The sequence below is a fragment of the Euprymna scolopes genome, chromosome 25 (assembly GCF_053919585.1).
Source record: "Euprymna scolopes isolate OS-2025 chromosome 25, ASM5391958v1, whole genome shotgun sequence".
Lineage (NCBI taxonomy): Eukaryota > Metazoa > Mollusca > Cephalopoda > Sepiida > Sepiolidae > Euprymna > Euprymna scolopes.
In genome coordinates, this window is record NC_136506.1 from 92,184,373 (window position 1) to 92,190,543 (window position 6,171).

The following is a 6,171-nucleotide window of genomic DNA, read 5'->3' on the forward strand; positions in this document are numbered from 1 at the left end:
GTACACATTTTGTGCTTCCATAATTGGGTGGACAGACAGTAACGCCAACTATAGTTAAACGGAGGAAACAGGCTCTCTCTTTCTTCCAGATTACCAAATATTTTTAAGCTAATTACACCCGATTATTTTAGAAATAGAAATTGAAACATTACCTTAACAAAATTAGTTATAGTTTTATAATAAGTCGGTTTAATTCATAATCTAATAAACTAAACGTTAACGTAATAATTCCATTTTAGTTTTTTTTTTTCAATCCTATATAAAACGCATAAACAAAAGCGAAACAGTAAAAATAGGGAAAACAAAAAGAGTCCTAGATGTTAAATAGATTATAAAATCGTTAAATAAGTTAAACCCGTTATGCTAAATAAGTAAAAGCTATAATAAAACCAATATATCCAAAAAAGGCTCCAGGGGGATTCGAACCCTCGACCTCCAGTTTACTAGACTGGCGCTCTAACCAACTGAGCTATGGAGCCGCAACTGAGGAAACACGCGTGCATTAGTCTATTTAACAGAAATACGACCGTTACGTTTCTTGAAACGAAAGTTTGGACATTTTTTTTATTTAATTTTGTTAGAATATATGAATTCATATCAAATAAAATAACTAAATAAGTTACAAATTTATTGAATTCATGTAAAATTCACGTAAATCACAATAATCTTACAAATTTTCGCTTTAGTCTTTTTTTCTTTTTCTTTCCCAAATTTTAAAGATCTCCGTTCTAAAATATTTAATTCATGCGTAACTTTTTCAAATTTAATTTATAAATGAATTAAATATATAATAAAAATAAGGAATCATTAAATTTATAGCCAACTAAACAAAAAAAAAATGGCTAAACAAATAAATTATACAATAAATGTTACCAAAGGCACTCTTTCTGCCTACCTGGATATTTTCCGTGTTCTAACTATTTATTTATTAAAAAAAAAAAAGAAAGAAAGAAAAAGTGTTGTCAAGTTTGAGTTAAAAAAAAATGTCGGTTTTGTAATTAGCCATTTGGATTCTCGATAATCGATCAAAAATAAATATTAAAAAAAACTAAAGAAAATACGGCACTTATTTTGGCGGCGATAAAAAGTTTTTAAAAAAATACAAAAAAGTCGGTGCTTATTCAAATTAGCACATATGGCTCCAATTAAAAGTAAAGAAAATACAGAAACGTCTGTATGATTGTACGTACAAGTTACAGAATTACATTTTTCGATTTTTAGCAATTTTGCAGCGAACCTGAAGAATTTTGCACCCCCTCTCTATTTTTTTATTTTCGTTTTATTTTTTTTCAAATTTTTTTCAGGAGATTATCATCGAATGAACACTAGTCTACCAGATTATTAAAAAGAAAAAAATTGGTAAATTTTTACGATTTTTTTTTAAATGACAGCTTCAGAGCTTCACAAGGTTTTCGACCATGCCGAATAAAAAAATTTCATTTAAATTTTGCAGAGACAAAGTAGTTTTCCAGATATAAAGACCTGTATTATGCACTGTAATTCACTTCCCGCCATGTTTGTACGCGCATGCAATAAACAAATCTACTACTCTGCCCCCCCCTCATTTTTTAAATAGTAGTTGCGGGTGGGTATGCTGAACGAATATCAGTTAAATTTAGGGCAAATATTTTTTCAACCTCCTGTCTCCCCAAAATGGGATGTTTATTCATAAAGCCGTTCTTAACATGGGGAGTTTAGGGGTGTTTATTCTGAATGCCGCTCTTAACATGGGGAGGTTGGGGTGTCTATTCCGAAAGCCGTTCTTAACATGAAATTACTCAAGGAAGTTAAAAAAGTCGTAATTGTTTTGTTTTACATGTGTACACATGAGATGATTAATTTCTTGGTTGTGAATAAAAAAAAGTGGATTTGTTTCCGTTAATCTTGCAAGTTTGAATTATTGTGGTGTTAACTGCCTTGATTTTTATTTTTTCTGTTTTTTTTTTTTCAAGATGTCGATGCGAGACATTTCCCTTTTGCTTACTCATAAAATTTGATTTTGTTAAAAATGAAACTATTTGATCAATTTACGTGATCTTTGGAATATGATATGTTTTCGTTCTATGACGGGTATGTACATCATAAAGATTTTTCTGTATTTTTTTTTTTTTTTTTTTTAGGTTAAGTAGTGGACTTTCCCCAAATAAGCCCTCGGCACTTTAAAAAAGACATGATAACATCTGGGAAGACGGCCTCCTGAGAGAGAACGCGTACTACATTTTAATCCTGGATGCTGGATGCACGCAAAAGACGTCAAGAGGATAAACAGCAATTCTTTCCCTTTTGTCAGAAACATCATTCATGGAATGTGAGGAGTAAAGGACAAAATAATGGGAAGCGAAGGTTACGAGATTTCCAAAGTAAATCTAAGTTTAACTTTTATCAGGCAGTTTATGACAAGACTTTGTTTACATTGAATTTGAAAATGACCAAGTTGTAATTCACAGGGAAGCAGTTTCCAGGTAATGTGTTCCACAAGCCTGAAGCCTTTCTGAAATACAGTGTAACTCGGATTTAAGAGACTTCTTCTCCGATTCTTACAGCTCTCTTATATCTGGGTTACACTGTACATTAACACAGGCTCTAATTGGAGACCAGAGAAAATCTCTCTTATTTCCGGTTTTCTTATATTATGGTCTCTTATATCCGGGTTATTCTGTATTAGTATATACCCTCTGAATCCTTTTTTTTTTTTTAGCAATCTAGTTAGTCTATTTGTTTTTCTCCATGCGCACTTGATGATGTCACAAATGGATGACGTCACAAAACCATGATTTCATTTATCAAATCAAAGAGGAACTTTTCACGACTGAGACAATTTTTTTTTATTTTTGTACCTTTTCTCCACGTTAAAAAACGACCCTGGTGTCTAACTCTGTCTCGTGGGGAGGCATTGTAAATAGGTACAACTAACGTGTCATCTGTTCAAATAAGTATTTCATCTAACCACTTGAAAAAAAAATGCAAAGTAGATGACGTCATAAAAAATAAAATGGTAGATCCCAAAAGGTGCATGATGTCATAAAAGATGAGTGGTAGTTTTTTTCTTTTTTTGGTTTGGTTTACTTGCCTCCCTACGAGGGCAGTTAGACATGAGGTCGTTTTTTAATGTGGGGGGAAACCAGCTCCCCAAATTCTGGTTAGTAACAAAAATTAAAAAATGTATCAGTCTTGAAGGATTTCTCTTCCATTAACCGAAGCCAATAAAAGATGAGTGGTAATTGCTAAAATTTATGAATATGTTGTACATTTGTGTGAAAACAGCAGCAGGGAGATGACGATGGCAAAGTGGTTAATGACACAAACTGAAAACCTGGATGTGCAAGTTCGAATCTTGTTCGTTTCACAGAAATACTTTCATTTATCAATTTTCACATGGGACCCAATGTTTCTCTATAAAGAATTCTAACTAGAAAGATATCAGGGAAATGAATGCCAATAATGATCATCTGATTCATATGAAACTTGGCCTTCAGACCAAGATCACAGTGTAGTATCTGTTATGATGCTATACTTTACCTTTTCTGTCCTCAGTCAGTGAAGGAGAAATACAGATGGCGGCTACAGATTTGCATGTTGAGACTAAAGTGATGCCCTTCTGGGAAGAGATACAGCAAAAGAGCTCTTCGAGGTGGACAGGAAATGTCGAACAAGAAACAGTTACGTCAGGGGACAGCTTCACGCACATATATAGGAACCACTCGCTCCTAAGAAAGCTGCTCACGAACATGATGACTCAAGGTAACTACATAGTGCAGTGTTTGATGCCAAGCTCGACGGATCTGCTATGGGACAACATACAGGCAAGCAATTTAAGCACGTCGGACAGCGGAATAGACGTTAGCACGACGCCCAAGTACCAGACGTTTGTGACCACCTGCGAAAATAACCTGGAAAGCAAAAACCCACGAAAACAAATGCAGGAAGAGACAATGGAAGACGGAGGTTTCAGACATAGTGTTCGGCCAACAGAGAGCAAGAAAGACGAATGCGACGGGAAAAAGCAACAGCTGATGGGTGGATATGAACAGACATTAAAATCGGTGACCGTAAACAATCGTACAGTAATAAACAAAGTCCTATATATGAACGAGGATGCCCCGGAGATGATATTGATACACGTCACACCCATACTACGCCTAAACACGTCCACGGGAACACTATACTTTACTTTCGAGGTGACCTACATGATTGAGCTAGAAATCTACTGCGAGTCTTTGCTGCATCCGCAAAAAGTCCCGCTGACTAATCACAAATGCTCAGAAATGGCAATGTCATCAAAATTCGCATAAGACCTGTTTTGTATCTGTTGTGTCGTGAAACAACAATGAAAATAAGAACAATCAAGTCGAGGTTCGGTTAAGGAACAAGTGTATTAACAATGATGTACAAAGGTAGGAAAGCGTGTATATCTGCTGAGCACTCGGCTAGCAGTTGAAGTGCATTCGCATCTCTCTCACCGGTGTTGGAATTACTAGCGCTATTTATAGTGCTAATCAGTGTAAATTCCTCTGTTCAAGGAAGGCCGGTATAACCCCCCCCCTTGAAAATATCCCGTCTGGGATTAATAATGTTTTTGTTTCTGTTGATTTCCGTTTTCTATTTGATCTTCTGTTCTCCGGAGCTGTCTCTGGTATGGGTACCTGAAAAGTATCAAACACTGTGTCCATAATGTCCTCCTCCGGCGATCTGGTCACCTCAATGTTCGAGTATCTTTTCTGAATTTGGTTAGTGTGACATTTGTGCACGAAGTTTGGTCCCTTAATCATGTAGACCATGTTGCCTATTTGTTTCTCAACAATGCCGGACTCCCAGAAAGATTTATTATTTTTGTGAAAGAAGACTCTTTCGACGACTTTATACCGTTTTTTGTTATCGCTTTTTTTTTTTTTAGGTTTGGCCTATCCTGGTTTGGTAACAACTTGTGAAAAATCGATCTAACCTTGCGTCCGAACATAACCTCAGCAGGTGTCTTCTACATTTCAATGTTTGCATTCGAAGTGACTCTGTAGACTTGTAAAAACTGTTGGATTGACTTATCGGCGACCCACTAGCTTTTTTCAGAGCTCTCTTGAATATGTCAACGAATTTCTCTGCTTGTCCATTACTTCTTGGGTGGCATAGCGTAATAGTTATATACTTGATTAGATGATCCTCACAAAAATGTTTAAATTCGGTAGGCGTAAATTGCGTTCCATTGTCTGTAACAATGTAGTCTACTACTCCAAACCTAGTGAATAGTTCATACTTTGCCTATTAGTCAGGCACAGAGATACTATCACAGTGATTCGACAGAAACACCCAGTGGTAGATCTTGTTTCTTGTCTAGGGCAATGAATGCCGTTTCCCCACTCCCGACACACCCCACCCCTAAAGCTGGGCACTTGAGAATGCTTGAGTACCATATATGCCTGAGCAATTAGATTGGGTTGACCTTCCTCTAATGGGTTGAGAGTACCGGATTGACAGTTACTGGCTGCTGTTTCCAACTGGTAGTACAGGAACCCTAACTCTTTGGTAGCGCTTAGAGCGGCTGCTCCATCAACAGTTGTATAATATCGGGATGTTTGTAGTGCCATGGCGCGCATGGAAAGGGACCCTGCACTCATCCCCGGTGGGCTTTCCTGAGGCCACAGTCCTAGTTGATGGAGGGTCGGCTGATGGTCTACTTGTGATGCATGTGTGATGCTCTGCATAACCTCCTGTTAGGCTCCCCCTAACCTAACTGAAACTCGTTAAAAAATATGATGACAGTACAATCTAAAAATAAGCTTAAACCAGGCCTAGGGTCAAACAAATCCAACTTGCCTCCTCCCTTGAGGCTTGCATTCACAAATATCCGTGGGCTTAGAACTAATTTAGCTGATGTTGAAGCATTTCTCCTAACAAATACCCCGGACATCTTAGCACTAAGTGAGACTAACCTACACTCCTCCATCCCCTCTAACTACTTTAACATGCCTGGATATTTCCCACTCTGCCGTAAGGACTCTAACAGACATATGCACGGACTTGGAGTTTACATTCGTAATACCCTTCCCTTGACTCAAGAAACAAACCTAGAAACGGATGATCAAGCCTTTATGTGCTTTAGACTAATCATGCAACACAACATTAGCTACTTTTACTTTCTCTACCGCTCTCCCTCGACCCAAGACTGCACCATAATAA

General features: G+C 37.1%; 1 non-coding gene across 1 annotated transcript; it reads right to left on the reverse strand.

The window, feature by feature from the left end:
• Positions 1-405: 405 nt before the first annotated feature.
• Trnat-agu (transfer RNA threonine (anticodon AGU)) lies at positions 406-479 on the reverse strand. Its single transcript has one exon. It is a non-coding gene; the product is annotated as a tRNA-Thr (tRNA).
• Positions 480-6,171: the final 5,692 nt, after the last annotated feature.